We start from the raw sequence: 25,913 nt of genomic DNA, 5'->3' as shown, positions 1-25,913 counted from the left end.
GTTGTACCAAAGAGTCATCACCAAGCCCAAGCTCACCTAGGTTCTCTTCTAGGTGTTTTGTAGTTTTGTGTTTTACCTTTATGTCTGTGTTTTACATTCTGAGTTAATTTTTGTGAAGGATGTAATCTCTGTCTGTCTAGATTCATTTTTTTAAAAACATGGGCATGTCCAGTTGTTCCAGCACCATTTGCTGAAGAGGACCATGTATCTTTTAAAATTTGTTTCATTGATCTGTAAATTCATTTCATTTATTTATATTTTTCAATGTGTGCCTCTGAGTGTAATTTCTCCTTGGAGATTTTTACGAACGCACCAACCCAGGGAGTCTACCCTTTAAGCTTTAACCAACATTCGGGTTTTCTTGCTATAATTAAAGTTAAAAAATGTGTTGCTTAATCTGCCTTGCGGAGAAGCAGGAACCCCGCTGGAATTCTTAAAACGTCTTGTAATAATCTAGTTAGCTTGATATTAGAATTTTCCCTTGTGTTTATAATTTGGATTTTTCCCCTTAACTTTATTTCATTATGTCTGATTATATCTGTTATACAGAGCTACTTAATTTCTCAGTCTTGCTTTGTGTTTTGAACTAATACACATTTAACTGCTGTATAATTATTCTGCATCTCTCCAGCTGTGTTAGACTGCCCCTGCTTTTCTAGATCTCCTACTTCAGAGACAGCAGGGGTGTCTGTGGGGCTAAGCTCTGGTCTCTCATATGAAGTAATAGGCCTTTGGGGCTTCTTTAGTGGGAAGTGGAGCCTGTTCCCAACAAGTGTGCCCATGGTGGGCATGTCTCCAAACACAGAAGGGGGTTGAAATGGCTCCTGGTGTCTACATGCCAAAGCGTGACTATTGCCGATGGTTAAGAAAGATTTGAAGAGATATAGAACACCTTTATGATAGGAGAATGAGGGGCAGATACGTGATCTGTGGTCCTTTTTTTCTACCTCTACCTGCCACTTCTGGGAAAGTAGAAAATGTAGCACGAGCAGTGTGTACCTAATTGTTTTAAGAAAACGTCTGGAAGTGGTACTTTTAACTTATGTTCATAGGCTCATGGGAGGAACCTAGTCATGTGACCACTTAGTTGCAAGGAAAATGTCACCTTTGGATGGCCATGTAATCAGTGAAGCCCTGTCACTGTGGAAAGAAGAGGCGAATAGACAGAGGGACAACCAGCAGTTAGCCACACGGATCAAGACCCATTCCTAGGGAGAACTCAAAACCCAAAGTCCAGGCAAAAGCAACCCAAGGAGGGACTTAGACAAGTCCTCTGAACATTTGCTGCTTCCTCCGCCTGGCCTCGTGTCATCAGAAAAACACTGGGTGGCCTCTGACACCATGGCCAGTGGAGAGTTATTTTTAGGAGTCCACGATGGCCAACAGACATGCTCCCCACCAAGATTTGTCGAGGGTTACTTCTTTGACATATCTTGGGCTTTCTGGCACATGTGATGAATCTTAGCTGGCTTTCTTCCACCTAGTGACCTTATTTTCAGGAAACCAAGGCACGTGCATATGGACACATGTTTGACAACAGAACAGAAGAGGACTTCTCCAGGACTTTGAACAGTCCTGGAAGAACTGGTACATACAGTCCCCATGCCCATTCTCATATATTATATTATCCTGTAACAGCCCACTGAGGGGCCTCTGGGAATCATTTTTTTCCCGATGGAGTTGCTATCCACGTAATTCTGCACTCCTTCTTGGCAATCCACGCTCATGCAAAAACACATGGTTTGAAATTATGAAAGAAATAATAGTTGCCTAAAATAGATTGTTTTCCAATTAAAATATTTGAAAGTCAATATAGAATGCATCTTTTCTAATACAAAGAGAAAAGGAGATATTTTGCAACAATAGCCACTGAACAATGCTGTCTAGAATAAGGCAGTCAGAAACATTCAGTCAGGGAGGGCAAAGAAGAGACTCAGACAATTATGGAAGATAAAGTCTTATCACTGGACTGGTTACAGTAAGATTTTCAAAGGTGGTAAAAATATCGATCAAAGCTTCTTTGTTCCTCAGCCTTTTTTAAGCTAAGAAATCCTTAGCCAAACTTAAGGTCCTAATCTCATGACACTACTAAAAGCCTTACTAAATCAATAAAATTGTACAAGAAAAGTAGTATAAAGATTGAAGAAAAGGCCTCAACTGTCACTGTTTGTAAACAATATCATTGTCTAAATACAACATGCAAATACTAAATTAAGTATTTAGTATTATAGATGCAAAAATAGTAAATTAAATATTTTTTTAAAATCATGCATTATGACCAAGTAAGTTCAATTTTAGGGATGCAAAATGGTTTAACAGCAGGAAACCTATTCTTTTTTTTTTTTAAATATTTTATTTATTTATTTGACAGAGAAAGACTCAGTGAGAGAGGGAACACAGACAGGGAGAGTGAGAGAGGGAGAAGCAGGGTTCCTGCAGAGCAGGGAGCCCAACTCGGGGCTTGATCCCAGGACTCCGGGATCATGACCTGAGTTGAAGGCAGATGCTTAATGGCTGAGCCACCCAGGTGCCCCAGGAACCCTATTCCTATAATTCAATAAGTTAAGAGATTAAAAGAAGAAAGCCATTTGAATATCTCAGTAGACACTGAAAAGCTTTTGATTAAATCCAAAACCTACTGCTATTGGAAACTGGAAACGTAGCTTCTGGGAACACGGTGCAAACATGATACTTAGTGGTGTGAAGAAATATTTCCACAAAGGAAAAGGTGGTATTATCTTCTACCTGTGATACTATTCACTGGAGTCTACTAAAAGCCTTACTAAATCAATAAAATTGTACAAGAAAAGTAGTATAAAGATTGAAGAAAAGGCCTCAACTGTCACTGTTTGTAAACAATATCATTGTCTAAATACAACATGCAAGATAATCAAGTGAGAAATTATTAGACTGATAAGATACAAAGTCTACACACCAAAGTTCCATTCGTTATTGCCAAACATAAAAAAATACTCATCTACTTCAGCATAAATATTATCAGAAATGTGCAAGATATGAATAAAATTGTGAGAGTTCACCAAAGGATGGAAACAGCCAAAGAAGTGGAAACACATTCTAGCTGCTGTAAGATTTGTTACTGTATCGATGTCACTTTTCCCTCAAATTGATCTATAAATTCAACACAGTTCTAATCAAAATGTTAACTGAATTTTTTGATAGCACTTGTTAAACTTATTTTAAAGTTCATACATATGGACTATTTCTAGAAAGGCGGAAAAGAAACTGGTAACATCAGCTACCTCTTGAGGGAGAACTGAATGATAAAATTTAGGGTACGAAGACCTGTTTACTATTTAGTCTCCTGTCTTTGTAAATAGCACCATGTGTTTCTATTCCCTAGACAACAAGCCAAATCAAGTTAAAATGTAGGGGGAAATCTGTTTTTAAAAAAAACACTAAGATGTTTTGGTGGGAAAAATGTAATGACATTAAATAGGAAAAGATACAATAAACAAAGACTTCGGTATCGAAACATAAATAGCTTAACATGTCAATGGAGTGTATAAAGGGTTAAAAACAGAACCATGTATATAGGGCAGTTCACTTTGTGATGAAAGAAACTTGTTAAATCAACAGTTTAAAAAATGGACTATTACATAAATACGGAACTTTTCAGTTCCTTCTCTATGGATGCAAATAGTGCCTTCACAAGTTTCCTGGGAGGATTAATTGGGATGATTTTATTATATATATTTAGTACTAGGCAAAGTGCCCAACTTAACAAGTCTGCCAGTAGTGGTAGTAAGAGTAATATCGTGATTGGAACTAGTAATAAAAGATAGAATAGTGTAAAAGCCAAACCATGTGAGATATATTATTTACATTTCTATTTGTAGGCTATTGGAAAGCTGCAACCAAGCCCCTAAAGTTTAATGTGACCTTGCATTTCTAGTGATTTTTTTTTTTTTTGAGGCGCTTGTCTTATATCATTTCATTTAATCCTCTCAATACCTGATTGAGTGTTTTTCAGGTTCTTGTTGTTTAATCCCTCCAAGGGCATGAAGACCAAATGCTCAGGTTTGGTAGGGCATAGATGTTGGGATGGGAACTAGTAAAATACTGTGAATCCCTCCCTCATTTTTGCCTAAAGATTTCCCCAGGGAGTCTCCAAATTTGCCTTCTGAAAGGCAGAAACAGAGTGGAGAAGGGGCTTCCCGGGCTGTCATCTTGCGTAGCATTTGCGTCCGCAGAGGACGGGTGTGGGTGTTGGTGGCAAAAACACTGGTGGGGATAGGTGGGTGGGCAGCAGGCCAGGCCAGTCCCATCTCAGCAAGGCTGTGACAGGTCCATTAGTGCGTAGCACAGGGAAAGAGAACTGAGCAGGGGTTTCTCATGACCGCCCTTTTTGTGACACTCCTTCGTATCATCACCTTCCACTTTTACTAGGTTTTTCCTCTGGATATTGAGTTCCTTTGTCATGGTCTCTAGCAATGAATGAAGAGTCAAAAGCAGGCATCTTCGCAAAGACTCTAACATTTCTCCCAGTGTAGGATGGAGTCCATTTCATCCCTCTGACTTCCTTCTCCATGCTAAGTGTCCGCTTCCCCATAGCCTACTTCCTGTCTGCTAAGCTTTCTCACCCATGGTCAACCCATAGACAAGGACTCCTCAGACCCTGACATGGCCCTGCCACTCATCATAGTAGGGGATGAATTCATAGAGGCTCTCTGGCTATATGTGTCCCAGAGTCCAAGGAACTCTGTGGCCTGCAGGATTTCCATGGTGCTTCATGCTCTGTGAATCTGAAAGCCATCAACTATATTCAATTTACAGAGGGGTAGGGGGTCACAAGATGAGTTAAAAAATAATTGCTCTGGCATCTTTTCCTTCACTGAATGACATTCTCAGCTCTCAGCAGGGAGTTGAATTAAACCCAAAGTAGGAAACTGATATTTTAATTTGAATTGAAACTGAACTCAAATAATAATATTGTTCTCTCTTTGAAGTTTGAACTGGATCTGACCTGGATAAAATCCAGAAAATTTCTTACCCTATTCCTTCTCTCCAAAAACAACCCACAAGACAAGCCTAGATCATTCTGAAGTCTAAACCTGCTTCATGTTTTGTTATATTTTTCCAACTGAGTAGAGTAATATGTTAAATAATTTTTCAAAAACTGTTTTATTACCATGATGGAAACATGACTTTCCAAATACAGATTCTATCTTTGCTGCTGAAAGAATAATAAAAGGAGTTGGTAAGCTTCAAGAGTTTCCTCTGGTAACCAGAAAACTGTTAAACACTGATATGGAATTTGAAGTTCCATACAGTTTTCCCAATTTTTGTTTTTGTTTTTTTTTCTTCAAGTGATAAGTTCAAGCAGCTACACAGAAAATTTTTTTTAACTTGGTAAACATGAATATTTTGTTGCTAGGTTTTTAAGAAATTTCAGTATGAGAGGGTAAGGTGATAGTAAATGTAGATTTCTAGAGTCAGTGGTAGTATCTTCTTAAGAGCTGGCATACTCTACAACACAGCTGGAGCTTAGCACCTACTTGTTGAATGAATGAGTTGAGATAGAGGACCCTTGGGCTTCTATTCAACAGTGTCTAAGTGATTCTGTTACATTGTAGACCTTTGGTCTTGATTTCAGATGTTTTTTTGGTTCACCCTTTGAGTCTTTAGGGCTTGTCTGTAGGTGTCTCAGCACTGTAACCACCTCCCTCATTCCCTGTGAATATCACTTGTTATTCATTTCCTTCCTGACTTGTTAATTCATTGCAAGAGTTTGTGTGTGTGTGTATGTGTGTGGTTTTTCTGAATACTTGGTCTTTAGTATGAAGTTATCATTTTTGAATAACTCTATTAGAAGCTTCAATGTCACTTTCTTATACACAGTTTTTCTTTTTTTTTTTTTCTTAATGCACAAGAATAAAGGGACTATGTATGACTGAAGAAAGAAATTTCTTTTTTTCTTTAGACAACTGACATGGGCTAGCTCTTACACTGTGCTCAGTTTGACTTCACACTTTGAAAAATTTATTTCTTCCATATTTATCTTTTCTCGATGGTTAGCACTAGTGCCTTCCGTTGGGCAGAGCTAATTGGGGCATTTTCCCCAAACTGTACATGGAAACTCTGAAGACCAGTGAACAGGAAGGGAAGTAACTTTCCCCCGTCTCCTCCAAACATACCTTCTACCTTCAAGTTGTTCTTCTTGTCATTGCCTCCTTCTTCTTTCCACTGATAGTACTTTCTTTCTAATATTTCCAGTCCCAATTCTAACAGATAGTGCTGCTATAAAATTCACTCCATGAGAGCCAACAGGGATAGCTCGCATGAGTAAAGAACATAAGCGTCCATCTCTTGCACAGCATCTAGATCTCCCATCCATTTTCCATGGAGATACTGCCCCCATCCACTGCAGGCAAGCTCGGTGGGGCGGTCACTCAAGGTGCCCCACACCCAACCAAAGATGAACACATGATCTGGAGTAAGCAAATGAGAATCTTGCCCCATAGAAATTAGATCTTGAGCCATGTGACACAAGGATCCAAAATGGTGAAAGAGGTTCATCTCAAAGGGCAGGGCTGCTCATTTCTTCTTATTCCCTGGATCTCTGGAGCTGCCCTATTTCCTGTCTCTGCTGAGGCCTTTTTCTATGATTCTCTGAGCTGCTGATAGTCTTTCAAGACACCTCTTTTCGTCTTCAGTTATCCAAAGCTCATCTCTGTTGTTTGCAACATAAGAGCCACAGGTTACAAGTGTTTGCAATTCTCTAAGCGCGTCCTCTGTTTCTTCATCATTGTGCGTCACCCAAGCCCGCACTGTCACACACATCCGTGTGGATTCCTCATCCTTGGCCACCGGATTGCTGCTCTCCTAAGGCCATTTTCACCAGCTCCTTTCGAGAAGCCTGAGCACCAACCTTTGCTTCTCTTGATCACCACTTTTTTGTTGTTGTTGTTTTAGAAGACGTGGGACAATCCTGCTTGTATTAAAATCAGCTGTCACTTGGGGATGACAGGGTACATTTCACTGCCATTTGGACACCAGTTGGAACTCTAGCCCTGTTTATTTACTTAAAGAAAAACCAGCTAAACCAGAATGAAATCAGCCTACCGGACTCCCTCCCACTTCACTGTCCACCTGGGCTTTCTCTTACAACAGGTGACCTTTGGGTGAAGTTGACACAAAACAGTGAGAGACAGGATTCCCGGCTGGATGACATTTTTAGCACAGAGCAAGCCTTTGTGGGGAGCACTGTGGCGAGCTTTCACAGGGAAGGTCAGGCATCTGGTCTGGGACCCACACGGCCTGCCTCCCCCTCCCTCTTGCCTTTTCCCCTCTCCCAGCCTCTATCTCTGCTTCTCTGTACCTCTGGCTGGCTGAGGTCCCTCCACAGGGCAATGTCTCTGGGAAAGGCCCAAGGTCTTCCTCAGAGGCCTCAGATCAAAGTCAACACAGCCCTTCTGCCTAGCTCTTAGTGCCCTAGCTGACAAGCTTGGTGGCGGTGGATTTTGTTTTCAGTAGTCAGCCCTCTCGCCCTGGCAATCTTGAAGCTTTCAGGGCAAAATCCTTTAATATAGCTTGGTGTGAGCTTCTAGAGGGCGGAGGGCAGGGTCTGGGTCTGACTGATGGACTCAACAGCTGACTGCCATAGAGCAGAATGCACACACTATTTAACTTTAACCCCTGATCAGCACAGAGATACCACAGTCCTCTAAGCAAAGTGAAGAGAAGGAACATTCCAGGGCCTTCAGAGGAGGAAAGGTTCACAGTGAGGGGCTAAGAGTATGAACACTGCACTCCAACAGATCCGTGTAGAAGGTCCAGCTCTGCTATTGAGCTGTTAGTTTAGGTAAATCACTTACATTTTCTGAGCCTTGTCTCTGACATGGAGATAACATGGGTACTTATCTCCTAGATTTTTTGGTGATGATTAAATGAGATAAAACCAGTATGGAGACTGGTTCAAAGTAAGAGCACAAAAATATTTGCGATTGTTATTATGCATAGTAAAAATTATTAGTAACTAGTTTCTAGGCCAGGAGCAATGTAGGTGCATTTGGCCAGCAGTGGGGCCTTTCTGGAAGCAAAGGCCTACCCAGAGAGTTGGGACTAGTTACCACGGGGACCATACCCTATCCCTACCCCCACCCTGCACATCGCAACAGAGACCAGCACAGGACACATCAGACCAACAGGAGTTTGTCCTTTGCCACCAGCATCACGCTATTGTACAAGTCTTAAGGTTTAGAAACTCACCCCGGGGAGGAGGAGGAGGAGGAGATGCTGAATCCCGCAGTGGCAGAAGTTTGTGGGTGGAAGACATGTCCAAAGGACATGATCAGTCCTTTGCCACACCTGCAAAGGTCTGTCCTGGCAGAACTGAAACGGTTGCCGAGCTCTGTGGCCCACGGAAGGCAGCGGCCCACCCCGCCCCCCACCCCCTCAGGGCCAGCCTTTCCCATCTTTCCATCTGCGAGGGAAGAATGAAAGTCTTCTGGTCAGAGGAACAGAGGGACCCCGCTGCAGGGGTTCACCGGCATTCTGACAGAAAAGTCTGGACCTGACCTAGTACGCAAAGGCCTCTGTTGCTGGTGGGGAAGAACAGGAAGATATGGATTCTACAGAAACTCCTGAGTGAAAACTGTAGGGGATGCGCGGAGGGGAGGAGGTAGAGAGGATTGGGGTCTTGGGCCCAGATGGCTGAGAGAACGATCATGCCAGAAGCTGAGACTTCAGGAGGGACTGGCTTGAGAGTGAGTGGGACCGAGGAAGAAGCTCTCGGTCAAGTTAAGATACTGACAGGATCTTAAAATACAGGATCCCAAGTACAAATACAGAGGAGTGACTCTCTAACTTTCCATCTCAGGCCTCTTTCAACCTCTTAAAAATTACTGAGAACCTAGGGGCACCTGGGTGGCTCAGTTGTTAAGCAACTGCCTTCGGCTCAGGTCATGATCCCAGGGTTCTGGGATTGAGCCCCACATTGGGTTCCCTGCGTCATGGGGAGCCTGCTTCTCCCTCTTCCACTCCCCCTGTTTGTGTTCCCCCTCTTGCTCTGTCTCTCTCTATGAAATAAATAAATAAAATCTTTAAAAAAATTATCGAGGACCTAAGGAACTTCTGAGTACATGGGTTTTATCTATCAATGTTTATTCTATTAGAAATTAGAACTGACAATCTGAGAAAGACAACTATTATAGGATCTCCCTGATATGAGGAAGTGGAGATGCAACGTCGGGGGCTTGGGGGGTAGGAAAAGAATAAAGGAAACAATGAACAATGAAATGAAACAAGATGGGATTGGGAGGGAGACAAACCATAAGAGACCCTTAGTTTCACAAAACAAACTGAGGGTTGCCCAGGGGGAGAGGGGGGTGGAGTTACGGACACTGGGGGAGGGTATGTGCTACGGTGAGTGCTGTGAAGTGTGTAAACCTGGCGATTCAGACCTGTACCCCTAGGGCAAATAATACTTCATATGTTTATTTAAAAATTAATTAATTGATTAAAAAATAAATTAGAACTGAGACATATAAAATATTTAGTGATTTGTTTAAAAGTAACAATAACAAACCCACACATTAACATAAGTAACAGTACCCTAGTTTCCTAGCCAAAAAAAGGATCCTCTTAGCGATTGGCATATATTTCTGCAGATCTCTTTAATGTCCAGCTTAATAGAAGACTGCTGGCTTCTCTGATCTGCTCCTACATTTAATTGTGACAAATTGTTTTGGCTGAAATATATGAAGAAAATCCAGATCCATGCAGGTATTTAGTTCTCTAAAGGGGTGTGGTGGCTCTCCTCTCTCCCTGGGGACCCTGGAACCCTCCTTTGAGAACTGCTGGTCTAGACAGGGGTCAGTGCCCGAGATGTTTGTTTGGAAGTTCTCTGCCCAGAGCTGGGAGTTGCTGGTGGGAGGGCAGGAGAGCCCCCGCTGGGAGCAGAGAGAAAGAGAAAGATGTGCGGAGCCAGGTTCTGAGCTGTGGGCACATCTGTGCACTTTGGTCCTTGGTATTCACCAATTCCATCTGCCAACTGGCCTCGTTGCTATTCGTGACTCCAGTATTGATGCTCGTGGGACTTTGGTGTCATTCCCAAACATGGTGCCGATCAGGGAAAACTGGAGTCACCTGATGCCCTGTGCTCCCAGCTGAGGTCATACTGGGCCAGCCCCTGCTTTCTTGTTCATGCTCTCCTGCTGTCAGCAAGTGTCCTTTCTGCAGCCTAGTTAGTGCCACTTTTTTTTTACACAGTTGTGTGCTGTCAGTGATTTTGCTGCTTAAGTGGCCCTCCGATGTAGTGCTGAAATGCTGGCGGGCAACCCTCAGCCCGAGAAGACTGCGAGGTGCCTTCTGAAGAAAATATTTGTGTTAGGTAAGCTTCTTTCAGGCCTGAGGTGGAGTGCTATTGGCCCTGAGCTCAGTGTTAATCAATAAATTAAATATTTAGGGGGAGGAGTCAAGATGGCGGAGAAGTAGCAGGCCCAGACTACTTCAGCTAGCCAGAGATCAGCTAGATAGCTTATCTAAAGATTGCAAACACCTGAAAATCCATCGGCAGATCGAAGAGAAGAAGAACAGCAATTCTGGAAACAGAAAACAACCACTTTCTGAAAGGTAGGACCAGCGGAGAAGTGAATCCAAAGCGACGGGAAGATAGACCCCGGGGGGAGGGGCCGGCTCCCGGCAAGCGGCGGAGCAACCGCGCACAAAATCAGGACTTTTAAAAGTCTGTTCCGCTGAGGGACATCGCTCCAGAGACTAAACCGGGGCGAAGCCCACGCGGGGTCAGCGTGGCCTCAGGTCCCGCAGGGTCACAGAAGGATCGGGGGTGTCTGAGTGTCGCAGAGCTTGCGGGTATTGGAACGGGAAAGCCGGCTACAGAGACAGAGCCGACAGTAAGCTCGCACCTCGGGGTGACCTTGAACCGGTCGCAGGCTCGGTGAGCTCGGAGCGCGGCCGGAGGTCAGGCAGACGGGAGTAACTGGGCGCTGTTCTCAGAGCGCGCACTGAGGAGTGCGGCCCTGGGCTCTCGGCTCCTCCGGGCCAGAGACCAGGAGGCCGCCATTTGTATTCCCGTCCTCCGGAACTCTACAGAAAGCGCTCAGGGAACAAAAGCTCCTGAAAGCAAACCCAAGCGGATTACTCACCCCGGCCCCGGGTAAGGGCGGTGCAATTCCGCCTGGGGCAAAGACACTTGAGAATCACTACAACAGGCCCCTCCCCCAGAAGATCAACAAGAAATCCAGCCGAGACCAAGTTGACCTACCAAAGAGTGCGGTTTCAATACCAAGGAGAGCAGCAGAATTCTAGCGGAGGAGAAAGCAAAGCACGGAACTCATGGCTTTTGCCCTGTGATTTTTTTTAGTCTTGCGGTTAATTTAATTTTTTTCTTTTTCATTTTTTGTTTTTTTTTTCTCGCCTTCGGGTAAAAATTTTTTTTTTTTTTAACTGTTACCTTTTTCTTTTTTAACGATTTTTTACTAGTTTATCTAATACATATATTTTTTCTTTTTTATATTTTTCTTAGGTGTTTTCTTTTTTTTTTTTTAATTCTTTTCTTTTTTTTTCTTTCTTTTTTCTTTTTTCTTTTTTTTCTTTTTTTCTTTCTTCCTTTTTGAACCTCTTTTTATCCCCTTTCTCCCCCCTCACGATTTGGGATCTCTTCTAATTTGGTTAAAGCATATTTTCCTGGGGTTGTTGCCACCCTTTTAGTATTTTACTTGCCCCCTCATATACTCTTCTCTGGACAAAATGACAAGACGGAAAAATTCAACACAAAAAAAAGAACAAGAGGCAGTACCGAAGGCTAGGGACCTAATCAATACAGACATTGGTAATATGTCAGATCTAGACTTCAGAATGACAATTCTCAAGGTTCTAGCCGGGCTCGAAAAAGGCATGGAAGATATTAGAGAAACCCTCTCGAGAGATATAAAAGCCCTTTCTGGAGAAATAAAAGAACTAAAATCTAACCAAGTTGAAATAAAAAAAGCTATTAATGAGGTGCAATCAAAAATGGAGGCTCTCACTGCTAGGATAAATGAGGCAGAAGAAAGAATTAGTGATATAGAAGACCAAATGACAGAGAATAAAGAAGCTGAGCAAAAGAGGGACAAACAGATACTGGACCACGAGGGGAGAATTCGAGAAATAAGTGACACCATAAGACGAAACAACATTAGAATAATTGGGATTCCAGAAGAAGAAGAAAGTGAGAGGGGAGCAGAAGGTATACTGGAGAGAATTATTGGGGAGAATTTCCCCAATATGGCAAAGGGAACAAGCATCAAAATTCAGGAGGTTCAGAGAATGCCCCTCAAAATAAATAAGAATAGGCCCACACCCCGTCACCTAATAGTAAAATTTACAAGTCTCAGTGACAAAGAGAAAATCCTGAAAGCAGCCCGGGAAAAGAAGTCTGTAACATACAATGGTAAAAATATTAGATTGGCAGCTGACTTATCCACAGAGACCTGGCAGGCCAGAAAGAGCTGGCATGATATTTTCAGAGCACTAAATGAGAAAAACATGCAGCCCAGAATACTATATCCAGCTAGGCTATCATTGAAAATAGAAGGAGAGATTAAAAGCTTTCAGGACAAACAACAACTGAAAGAATTTGCAAACACCAAACCAGCTCTACAGGAAATATTGAAAGGGGTCCTCTAAGCAAAGAGAGAGCCTACAAGTGGTAGATCAGAAAGGAACAGAGACTATATACAGTAACAGTCACCTTACAGGCAAAACAATGGCACTAAATTCATATCTCTCAATAGTTACCCTGAATGTTAATGGGCTAAATGCCCCTGTCAAAAGACACAGGGTATCAGAATGGATAAAAAAACAAAACCCATCCATATGTTGCCTCCAAGAAACTCATTTTAAACCCGAAGACACCTCCAGATTTAAAGTGAGGGGGTGGAAAAGAATTTACCATGCTAATGGACATCAGAAGAAAGCAGGAGTGGCAATCCTTATATCAGATCAATTAGATTTTAAGCCAAAGACTATAATAAGAGATGAGGAAGGACACTATATCATACTCAAAGGTTCTGTCCAACAAGAAGATTTAACAATTTTAAATATCTATGCCCCCAACGTGAGAGCAGCCAACTATATAAACCAATTAATAATAAAATCAAAGAAACACATCAACAATAATACAATAATAGTGGGGGACTTTAACACTCCCCTCACTGAAATGGACAGATCATCCAAGCAAAAGATCAGCAAGGAAATAAAGGCCTTAAACGACACACTGGACCAGATGGACATTACAGATATATTCAGAACATTTCATCCCAAAGCAACAGAATACACATTCTTTTCTAGTGCACATGGAACATTCTCCAGAATAGATCACATCCTGGGTCCTAAATCAGGACTCAACCGGTATCAAAAGATTGGGATCATTCCCTGCATATTTTCAGACCACAATGCTCTAAAGCTAGAACTCAACCACAAAAGGAAGTTTGAAAAGAACCAAAATACATGGAGACTAAACAGTATCCTTCTAAAGAATGAATGGGTCAACCGGGAAATTAAAGAAGAATTGAAAAAAATCATGGAAACAAATGATAATGAAAATACAACGGTTCAAAACCTGTGGGACACAACAAAGGCAGTCCTGAGAGGAAAATATATAGCGGTACAAGCCTTTCTCAAGAAACAAGAAAGGTCTCAGGTACACAATCTAACCCTACACCTAAAGGAGCTGGAGAAAGAACAAGAAAGAAACCCTAAGCCTAGCAGGAGAAGAGAAATCATAAAGATCAGAGCAGAAATCAATGAAATAGAAACCAAAAAAACAATAGAACAAATCAACGAAAGTAGGAGCTGGTTCTTTGAAAGAATTAATAAAATTGATAAACCCCTGGCCAGACTTATCAAAAAGAAAAGAGAAAGGACCCAAATAAATAAAATCATGAATGAAAGAGGAGAGATCACAACTAACACCAAAGAAATACAAACTATTATAAGAACATACTATGAGCAACTCTACGGCAATAAATTTGACAATCTGGAAGAAATGGATGCATTCCTAGAAACATATAAACTACCACAACTGAACCAGGAAGAAATAGAAAGCCTGAACAGACCCATAACCAGTAAGGAGATTGAAACAGTCATTAAAAATCTCCAAACAAACAAAAGCCCAGGGCCAGACGGCTTCCCGGGGGAATTCTACCAAACATTTAAAGAAGAACTAATTCCTATTCTCCTAAAACTGTTCCAAAAAATAGAAATGGAAGGAAAACTTCCAAACTCATTTTATGAGGCCAGCATCACCTTGATCCCCAAACCAGACAAGGATCCCACCAAAAAAGAGAGCTATAGACCGATATCCTTGATGAACACAGATGCGAAAATACTCAACAAAATACTAGCCAATAGGATTCAACAGTACATTAAAAAGATTATTCACCACGACCAAGTGGGATTTATTCCAGGGCTGCAAGGTTGGTTCAACATCCGCAAATCAGTCAATGTGATACAACACATCAATAAAAGTAAGAACAAGAACCATATGATACTCTCAATAGATGCTGAAAAAGCATTTGACAAAGTACAGCATCCCTTCCTGATCAAAACTCTTCAAAGTGTAGGGATAGAGGGCACATACCTCAATATCATCAAAGCCATCTATGAAAAACCCACCGCAAATATCATTCTCAATGGAGAAAAACTGAAAGCTTTTCCACTAAGGTCAGGAACACGGCAGGGATGTCCATTATCACCACTGCTATTCAACATAGTACTAGAGGTCCTAGCCTCAGCAATCAGACAACAAAAGGAAATTAAAGGCATCCAAATCGGCAAAGAAGAAGTCAAATTATCACTCTTCGCAGATGATATGATACTATATGTGGAAAACCCAAAAGACTCCACTCCAAAACTGCTAGAACTTATACAGGAATTCAGTAAAGTGTCAGGATATAAAATCAATGCACAGAAATCAGTTGCATTTCTCTACACCAACAGCAAGACAGAAGAAAGGGAAATTAAGGAGTCAATCCCATTTACAATTGCACCCAAAACCATAAGATACCTAGGAATAAACCTAACCAAAGAGACACAGAATCTATACTCAGAAAACTATAAAGTACTCATGAAAGAAATTGAGGAAGACACAAAGAAATGGAAAAATGTTCCATGCTCCTGGATTGGAAGAATAAATATTGTGAAAATGTCTATGCTACCTAAAGCAATCTACACATTTAATGCAATTCCTATCAAAGTACCATCCATCTTTTTCAAAGAAATGGAACAAATAATTCTAAAATTTATATGGAACCAGAAAAGACCTCGAATAGCTAAAGGGATATTGAAAAAGAAAGCCAACGTTGGTGGCATCACAATCCCGGACCTCAAGCTCTATTACAAAGCTGTCATCATCAAAACAGCATGGTACTGGCACAAAAACAGACCCATAGATCAATGGAACAGAATAGAGAGCCCAGAAATAGACTCTCAACTCTATGGTCAACTAATCTTCGACAAAGCAGGAAAGAATGTCCAGTGGAAAAAAGACAGCCTCTTCAATAAATGGTGCTGGGAAAATTGGACAGCCACATGCAGAAAAATGAAATTGGACCATTTCCTTACACCACACACAAAAATAGACTCAAAATGGATGAAGGACCTCAATGTGAGAAAGAAATCCATCAAAATCCTTGAGGAGAACACAGGCAGCAACCTCTTTGACCTCAGCCGCAGCAACATTTTCCAAGGAACAACGCCAAAGGCAAGGGAAGCAAGGGCAAAAATGAACTATTGGGATTTCATCAAGATCAAAAGCTTTTGCACAGCAAAGGAAACAGTTCACAAAATCAAAAGACAACTGACAGAATGGGAGAAGATATTTGCAAATGACATATCAGATAAAGGACTAGTGTCCAGAATCTATAAAGAACTTAGCAAACTCAACACCCAAAGAACAAATAATCCAATCAAGAAATGGGCAGAGGACATGAGCAGACATTTCTGCAAAGAAGACATCCGGATGGCCAACAGACACATGAAAAAGTACTCCATATCACTCGGCATCAGGGAAATACAAGTCAAAACCACAATGCGATATCACCTCACACCAGTCAGAATGGCTAAAATCAACAAGTCAGGAAATGACAGATGCTGGCGAGGATGCGGAGAAAGGGGAACCCTCCTACACTGTTGGTGGGAATGCAAGCTGGTGCAACCTCTCTGGAAAACAGCATGGAGGTTCCTCAAAATGTTGAAAATAGAACTGCCCTATGACCCAGCAATTGCACTATTGGGCATTTACCCTAAAGATACAAACGTAGTGATCCAAAGGGGCACGTGTACTCGAATGTTTATAGCAGCAATGTCCTCAATAGCCAAACTATGGAAAGAACCTAGATGTCCATCAACAGATGAATGGATCAAGAAGATGTGGTATATATACACAATGGAATACTATGCAGCCATCAAAAGAAATGAAATCTTGCCATTTGCGACAACATGGATGGAACTAGAGCGTATCATGCTTAGCGAAATAAGTCAGGCGGAGAAAGACAACTATCATATGATCTCCCTGATATGAGGAAGTGGTGATGCAACATGGGGGCTTAAGTGGGTACGAGAAGAATAAATGAAAGAAGATGGGATTGGGAGGGAGACAAACCATAAGTGACTCTTAATCTCACAAAACAAACTGAGGGTTGTTGGGGGGAGGGGGTTTGGGAGAAGGGGGTGGTATTATGGACATTGGGGAGGGTATGTGTTTTGGTGAGTGCTGTGAAGTGTGTAAACCTGGTGATTCACAGACCTGTACCCCTGGGGATAAAAATATATGTTTATAAAAAATAAAAAAATTTATTAAAATTAAAAAAAAAAATAAAATAAAATAAATTAAATATTTAAAAAATCAGTATATAAAAATAATAGGGCATATATAAATCAGTATCTTCAATAAAGTCTTTTTTGGGTAAGGTTTTATTTATTTGTCAGAGGTGGGGAGAGACCACAAGCAGGGGAAACAGCAGGCAGAGGGAGAAGCAGGCTTCCCACAGAGCAGGGAGCTCAGTGCGGGGCTTGGTCCCAAGACCCTGGGATCCTGACCTGAGCCCAAGGCAGACACTTAACTGATTGAGCCACCCACACATCCCTAATAAGGTCTTTTAAAACAGAAACACACCTAAAATGAGGTTATTTATCAACCAATTGATGAAAATGCTGTGACCAGGAGCTGGCAGAAAACTATGCTGGTCTCTCCCCAGGCGCAAAGGTTCTGCCTTCATGGTAGTGTCAGGGAATGGAAGTACCAAGAATAAGGGGACTCTCTCGTCATTGGTGGGGAAGGGAAATCAGTAAGCATGTGGAGAGCCCGAGAAGTCATTCCAGAGAGAAAAGTGTCCAAAAGGAGGGACGAGTCCACTGGTTAGCTAGAGCGGTAGAAGCAAAGTGGTGACGTTCCGCCTGTCCTGTCCCAGCACCCCCTGGAGGAGGCCCGTGGCCTCCTGCCTGGACAGGTTGCTCCAAGTCTGCCACCTGCCTCTAGAAGCAAGTAAAGGTTTCAGGCTTCTCCCAAGCAGAGGATGCGTTCCTTCCTAGGAATGTAATGAGAGGGTAAGGGCTCCCCTTAAAAAAGAGGAGGAGAGGAAAATGTAAAGTGGCCGAAGACAAAGAGGCGCGGACTAAAAAAGGAGGGTTCTGAGGCTCTGACCCTTTTTCCAAGTGCAGGAGACTTTCACCTCCTCCGTGGTGGACAGAAGGTGACATTTTTCAGCAAGAGTGCGCTGGGTTGCAACACAGACCTTTCTTAGCCAGGAAGGGACAGAACAGCAAACATCTTTTGATGACCTCCAGGGCGGAAACGGCCGAAAGAAAAGGAGGTCCTTGGTTCTCCCTGGTTTTCGGGGACTTGCTGCAAGGTGAGCGCTGCGGCTCCTGGGGCCGCTTCGGCTCGGTGGGCGCGGCACACTTCCACCACCTGGTGACCACGCACTTAAATTGCAAGGCCTGCTTTCAGAAGCCGGGGGAAAATCCTCTGCCGAATGAAGAAAACCAATGAAATGAGCTTACAGCAAACAGTTGCTAGATCTTTTTTACCCAGAAATAATACTTGATAATTCTAGACCACCTTACAGTGATCTCTCTCTTTTCTGGATTGGTGTACTGTGTGTGTGTGTGTGTGTGTGTGTGTGTGTGTGTTTCCCACCAATACCTGGTAGACACTGAACGGTTCTTGACTTGACAGTGGATGTTGAAGAAAAGTCGACCGATAGTTCACCACCGTGGAAGACCTAATAGCATCTTCTCCTCCTGGGTCCCTGAAGACTTTTAAACCAAAACCCCAAAAGAAGCTTGCACCTGGCTCACTCCCTCCAAAGACAGAGTTTCGTTTTGCTCCCCTGGTGTGATCTGAAAAGCCAAGGTGCCAAGAGCCCTAAAATCCCTGTATTAGTAACTAATTCTATTTCCTTTCTGAGTATTCTCCTTGAAAATGTAGACATCTATTGTGAAGGGGGAGCTGTTAAGTCATTAACACTTTAGTGTGAATAACTGTCTTAACCCTGCTCTTAGAAGGTCCTGGGACAGGGGGAAAGGGCTCAAAAGGGGGAGATGAGGCTTTCAAAAAGGTCTCTCTGATTATCCTGGGGCCAACAGGGTGGAGGAGGACCCCTGGAGCGAACCCGCTTCACTCCAGCCTTCAGGAGTGCTGACAAAACCCAAGTAGATGTTGACCGCAGGAAGCAACACGTGGTCTGACTGAGGAAGACACTGGGGGAAAGGCTAGGGAAGACTGACAGCCTCAGGATCCCAAGGAGGGAGGTGAATCTTCTAGCTGGGGGACAACTTTGTTTCTCTAAAGCGGAGTGTGCAAGGCTTGCGAGCCCAGTCCTCTCCAGTGACAGGATCTGTCTAATCCTCAATATTTAAAATTGGGGGATTTTGCGTGAAAGTCTTGATTTCCAGCTTTTCCTGAAACAAGGATGGGAATGAGGAGGATGAGAAGGAGGCTGGCATTCTGCTATGACAGGAACTTGCTGGAACTACCTGGGGGCCATTCTACTAGGAAAGACCCATATACTCCATTTTGCCACAGTCCCTACACAGCCCAGTTGCCTCACTTATCTTCCTGGGCTGGCACCTGAAAACCATGTGGGGTGGCAACTCTGCTTTTAAAAGCTGATAATAATTAAAACAATAATAAGAATAATGAACATATCAGTAATGACCAGTTACTTAATGCTACCACAAGCCAGACGTTGTGCTAGTGATATTACCCACAAATCATCTCTAATTCTCACAGAAACAATGGTTTTCTATTCCTGTCTAAGAGAGAAGGAAACCAAGCGCCAAGGAAGAGTTTGATACTCCCCTGTTCCTTTTCATATATGTGTTAGACTATTGCCACTGTACGTTTTGCTGGCTATCTATTACATATTTTGTATTTATTTGTCTTTATTCTCATTAGGGACTCAGGTAAAAATGAGTAGTGTTGCATTCCCTTTCAGCACAAGCAACAACCTGGCTGTGTCTGTAGCCCCTGACTTGCAACCCATGTCCTGCTCCCCTCCCTTCTGCTCTGCAATTCAAGAATCTGAGCAAGATGCTTCCAGCCCTGCCATCCTGCCCAGGAGATAACAGGATACCTATTTACCTACCAAGACTTGTTTCCTAAACTACAAATGTGCATGGCTTTCCATGGTTTTGCTAATTCATTAACGCTCTGCTGTATTTCCAATGACCAAGTGCATTTGTGCCAAGGCGGGGAAAGAGGCGTTTTCATGCGTGCCCACTTATTAACAGCGGAAATCCATTTAAGCGGCTCTTTCTCTGACTGTGAGAGGTGATCCCTAGGGAGGCCTTGGAGAGAGCCTCAGAGGGCAACATACAAGGCTTCCCTTTAAATAAGAAAATAATCCTACTCAATTATTTGGAGCCCCCACCCCGTCCCACAGCAGAGAAAGATCTATGGATTCCCCCCATCCTGGTGCCCCAGGTAACCTTCTTAAAGGTGAGCCTTTAAATGAGCCTTTTTAAAAGTGCTTGGCTAGGGGTGCCTGGTTGGCTCAGTCGGAGGAGGATGGGACTCCTGATCTAAGGGTTGTAGGCTCAAGCCCCACATTGGATGTAGAGATTACTTAAAAATAAAATCTTAAATAAGTTTGGCCAGAAGATAGTCTGATCACATACTGTGAGTTTAATTAAAATAACAACAATCTTTTCTGATATTCTACAAACTTTGTAATTTCTTTTCCTTCCTTCCTTCCTTCCCTTTTTGTTTCAACCCTAGTGATTTTCTTTTGATCAGTTTTCATTGCTATCTATGTTATCTATGGTTCTAAAGAGTCAGATACAAGGCTTGTTGTTATAAAACACAGCAGATCCCTCTCACTCCATTTCTGGATTCCTTTTCCAAATTTCCAAATAACAGTTTTGTACTATATGCTATGATTTTTTTCAGCTTTAGATCTTATTTATCCACTTCGTACTATGGAAGAGAAGGACTTAGCTCTTTTGTCCCTGTCACTCTGTCTCTCTTACACACACACATAGACACACTTTCTAACTCTCCCTCCTTCCAAAACAATTGCATCAATTATGGTTAGATAAGTATTCAGTGCTGAATTCATCAAGGTCCAGGAGACAGAACCATATTATAATTTATAGAGGGAATGTATGATATAGGAGTGTAATAAAAGAAAGTCAACTTTAGGGGCGCCTGGGTGGCTTAGTGGGTTAAAGTCTCTGCCTTCTCCTCAGGTCATGATCCCAGGGTCCTGGGATCAGGCCCCACATCAGGCTTTCTGCCCGGCAGGGAGTCTGCTCCCCCCACCCCGCCTGCCTCTCTGCCTACTTGTGATCTCTCTCTCTCTCTCTCTCTCTCTGTCAAATAAATAAATAAAATCTTAAAAAAAAAAAAGATTACTATAAGAATTACTAATACAACATAAGGTTATTTTATAGGACAGAGAGAGAGCACTAAAGAAAACCCTGGAGATGAGCAAGGCTATTCAAGGAAGGGACACCCCTCCCTGAGTCTGGGCTGGCAGAGAAGGGTACTGAGCCGCTCCAGGCCAGAGCCCATCAACAGTGGCTGGACAAGCAGAAGATGCTGCTCCAAGGTGCATGTGGGCAGAAAACCATGACCAGACCTGACAAGCAGAAAACACCTCTCTGGAGGGCTGTGGAAACTCAATGGGACGCTATCCATGAAGGACTGCTGAAACTTACTGGAGGCCAAGGCCACTGGATGTCTCCCCCAACCTACTCACTGGTTGCAACCAAATAGTAGGAGCAAGAAGAAGAAAAACAGAAGACACAAGAACTGGGAAAAGAAGCCCCTTCCTCCTGCACTGTCCCTCCAGCGACCTCCTACCAACAAACCTCTAACGTCATGCCAACAGCAAAGGAGAAATAGTTTAAGGACCCAGATCCACTTCCACGGGTCAGGCAATGAAGTTTGAATTTGGAGCCAACAGGCAAATAAACTGCCAACTGGCACAACTATTTGTCTTTGATGACTGTTAAAAATCATATCGATAGCTAAGCCATGTTGTATACAGTGATCCCTTCTTCCCTCCTTGGCTTTCTGGTTTCTCTTGAATTAATAATTGACTTGGTTGCTTTTGTCTCTTTAACTATCATTAATCCCCCAAATCTCCCCTTTGTAATCTAAATCCCCCCTCCCACGGGCACCAATATTCTCAGTCCTAGTTCTGGCAATCTTTGGTGCTGGCACCACGGTTGGGGGAGGGAGACATGGAAGCAGAGACAGTGTTACTATTTGAGGAAGTTCATGCATCTTCAGCAAGATCCCCCACAATGACCTTGGGGGCAGTTCCCAGAGGCCATGGACTCTTCTCTATGGCTCCTTTCTCCTCCCGGAAGGTAATCTCACAAATGCTGTCCCCTCTTCTTTCATCAACCCATTGCTCTCCTGGCTTCTTGGCATCACATTTATTAATCAAACACAGCTATTAATATGGCCAAGAAGCATGAATAGTGGGGCAACACATTGTCTTAGAGACAAGGAGAGGAACAAATGTGACAAATTCAGACCTATATCATCAACCTCTGGCTTCTTGAAAAGGTCCCCAAGCCCTTCTGGAATTTCTACAATAGGCCTTTTCTTCGTACTAAACTTTCAGCATCCTTAAGAACTATCATTCTAGATAAATAAGCTGTGTCTTATTCTACTGTATTGCTTTTCTCTTTTAACCACTAGTATCATACCTAAAAGGCATTTCTCACAACAAATGTGTACAATTTCAGCCACTTCTCACAGAAAACACATGTAATTTTAACCAAACCAAAAAACCCCATAACTAGGCTGGCTCTTATCACCACTTAGAATCTTATTTTTACAGTGACATGATTCCTGAGTTTTGAACAACCGATTTAAAAACAAATCTTTCAAACTGAACACATTAGTGGATCGGAACCCCATCATTTTCAAGGTTTTATCATGAAACAGTAAAATTGCTTTAACAGTAATAATTTAAATGGTTCATGTAATATCATATCATATATACAACACATAAAGTTATGTATTCACTCAACAAATCTGTACTATGTCTTAAGTTACTGGCATCACAAATAATTCATTTTGTTGCCATGCCTACTTTTTAGTCCCCCATACACAGGGTAAAGGCACACACTGGGGCATATGAAAGACTTTGGATTAAATGGAAACTTTAATCCAGTTGAATATTTAATCATTAAGAACACTTTACAGTGTACCTGCTATTATATTATATACAGAGTTGTTGTCCTATAATCATTAATGTGTAATATACGGTACCGCATGTAGCTATTCATCACTGAGTCTGTGTCACAACACTGAGAACATTTGGAAGCTCTGCCCCAGCCCTTCATCCCGAGTTGCAGGCATCTCATGCCGGCCTTGTGCAGGACACTAAGGGACCCTAACAGATGACGCCCAAGTGTTTTAAAGTCCAAATATCTAAATAGGTTTCATCCACAGATAGTTTCCCCTCACCACCACTGGTTTCAAAGATCAAATAACTCTGGGATTCAAAGGAATGTGAAAGCCTTAAGTACACATTCAGATGAGCTGACCATAAGTTACTATACATGGAACGCTGTTCAAGCCTAAAACATTAAGGAAACTCATTGTTTCCTTTAAAAAAAAAAAAACAAAAAACAAAAAACTTGGCTTTCGTTGTTGGTCTTTTACTGTATGAATGGATTTTCCAGAGAGACAAAAAATAGTTTTCTACAACTAGCCCAGAAAGGGGAGGAGAAACACAGGTTTCAACAGGCCAATATTTGGATGATGGCAAATCCAGATCTCCAGTCTCTGGTCAAAGTCTTCTGTGCTTAGAGACAATTCTGAAGCTGTATTTAAAGGATACAATGTTAATCAAAGTACTTTAAGTTGGCAAAAAACAGAGTCAGCCTTTCCCCAAATTAGATTCCAGGATGATCAAAATTTGAATGTAAAATAAGGCAAATCTAGGAAAAAATTTATGAAGCAAGTGTATGTAAAAGGCTAATGAACCTCTCTGGTGAGAGAGGTCTTGCTGAGATAATCATATCACTGAAGCTAAAAAGCAGCGAGAACATGATCTCACCATAGGAAAATCCAAAGTCTTCCTGCTATGGACTGAATGTTTTTATCACTACAAAAATCATGTCCTGAAGTCCTAACTTGCAATGTGATTGTATTTGGAGATGGGGCTTTTGGGAGATAGTTAGTTTGGATGAGGTTATGAAGGAATTCACCCCTTATAAGAAGAAACACCAGAGGAGCACTTGGATGGCTCAGTAGGTAAGGCATCTGCCTTTGGCTCAGGTCATGAGCCCAGGGTCCTGGGATCGAGTCCTGCATCAGGCTCCTTTCTCAACAGGCAGCCTGCTTCTCCCTCTACCTGCCAGTCTTCCTGCTTGTCCTTTCTCTCTCTCTCTCTAAAAAATAGGTAAATAAAACCTTAAAAAAAAAAAAGGAGGAGGAGGAGAGGGGGAGGAGAAGAAGAAACAATACCAGAGAGTTTGCTCTCTCCCTGCCCTATGAGGAAACAGCAAGAAAGTAGCTGTCTGCAAGACAGGAAGAAAGCTATCCAAGGATACTGATCATCCTGGCACCTGACCTTGGACTTCTGACCTCCAAAGCTATAAGAAAATAGATTTCTCTTTGGTAAGGCACCCAGTCTGTATCTTCTGTTATGGCAGCCTGAGCAGACTCAAACACAGCCTAAGGGAAGTTTAAAAACCAGAAATATGGGGAAAAATTTGCAACCTATGTAATAAGAAACATGTTTATACACTAAAATATTATATATTTTATGAACATATATTAAAATATATAAAATATTAAAATTAAAAGAAAAAATATAAAATATTATATTTTTATGAATGAATCATCTAGAAAAGTACAAATATCCTAATAGCAAATGAGCTAAGGACATAGAGACAGTTTATGAAAGAACTATAAATTGTCCATCAACAAAAGAAAATGTGTTCTGTATCAGCACTGTGATAGGCAGGACAAGGGCCCCCAAGGAAAGGTCACATCCTAATCCCCAGAACCTGTGAGTATGTTACCTTAAATAGCAAAAGAGATTTTGCAAAAGTGACTAGGTTAAGGATTTTGAGATGGGGAGATTATCCTGGGTTATGTGGGTAGGCCCAAAGTCATTGCAAGGGTACTTGTAAGTGAAGAGGGATGGATGGCTTTGAAGGAGGAGGAAGGAGCCACAAGCCAAGGAATGCAGGTGGCTTCTAGAAGCTGGATAAGGCAAGGAAATGGACTCCCACTGGAATGCCTAGAAAGGGATGCAACCCTGCAGCAGGCTGATTTTAGCCTAGTGAAAACCACGTTGCACTTCTGAGATCTAGACTTGTAACGTAATAAATCTGTGTTCTTGCAAGCTAACAAGTTTGTGTAATTCATTACAACGGCAACAAGAAATGAATACAACTACTAAGCAAAGAAATAGAAATTAAAAAAGTGATATTTTGGGGACGCCCGGGTGGCTCAGTGGGTTAAGCCTCTGCCTTTGGCTCAGGTCATGGTCTCAGCGTCCTGGGATCGAGCCCTTCATCAGGCTCCCTGCTCAGTTGGGAGCCTGCTTCCCCCCGCCCCCACCCCTGCCTTCCTCTCTGCTTACTTGTGATCTTTCTCTGTATGTATCAAATAAATAAATAAAACCTTTAAGAAAAAAGAGTGATATTTTTGCCTTTAGATCAGTATAAATGAAAAGTGTCAGCCTGAGGGAATATGCTTTTTGTGGGAATCAGTATGTAACAGATCTTTAAACATGCATACTCTTTGACCGAACAATTTTATTTTTCTTTGACTATATCCTGAATGCACTGGGTTTCCAGCCACATTTAGTGGTGGATGGCTTTGTTCACAGCAAATAGAGTAGAGAGAAATGAAGCTGTGATTGCTGAAGCAGGGTTAGGGGCTGATGCCTGGCGTTTATCTCGCCTCTGCAGGAACCCCTCAGGCATTCACATGGGCTCCATAGAATACATTTTGAGAACCACTGTGCTGGGGGAATAATTATAGAAGAAACCAAAGATCCCAACACACAAGGATGTTTATCACAACATTGCTTATAATTGCAAGGAATTAGAAACCATCTACATGACCCTCAAAAAGGGACTAACTATTAGAGTTTATAAGTAGTATATAATACTACGCACCTGTTTAAAATGATGAGACATACCCATATAAAATGTAAAGAGTTATGCGATGTATTGAGTGGGAAAACAAGCTACAAGATATTCTGGCATACGAAGAGTCGTCTCTTAAATACATGCACAGACATGTATAGGAAAGATGTATAAGGGAATTAAAAAGATGTTCAACATCATTAATCATTAGGGAATGCAAATCAAAACCACAAAGAGATCACTTTACACCTGTCAGAATGGCTAGAATAAAAACCACAAGAAGCAATAAGTGCACCTGCACCTGCACCTGGGTGGCTCAG

At 42.1% G+C, this 25,913-nt stretch overlaps 1 long non-coding RNA gene across 1 annotated transcript in view; it reads left to right on the top strand.

Moving 5' to 3' along the window:
- LOC131826541 (uncharacterized) overlaps positions 1–22,161 on the top strand; it is a 43,442-nt gene extending 21,281 nt beyond the window's left edge. Inside the window, exon 5 of the long non-coding RNA XR_009351640.1 lies at positions 20,917–22,161. This is a non-coding gene — a long non-coding RNA (uncharacterized LOC131826541). The remainder of the gene's footprint in view (positions 1–20,916) is intronic.
- The last annotated feature ends 3,752 nt before the right edge of the window (positions 22,162–25,913 follow it).

The sequence above is a fragment of the Mustela lutreola genome, chromosome 3, assembly GCF_030435805.1.
Source record: "Mustela lutreola isolate mMusLut2 chromosome 3, mMusLut2.pri, whole genome shotgun sequence".
In the NCBI taxonomy this organism is placed as follows: domain Eukaryota; kingdom Metazoa; phylum Chordata; class Mammalia; order Carnivora; family Mustelidae; genus Mustela; species Mustela lutreola.
This window is presented reverse-complemented; position numbering and strand designations above follow the sequence as displayed.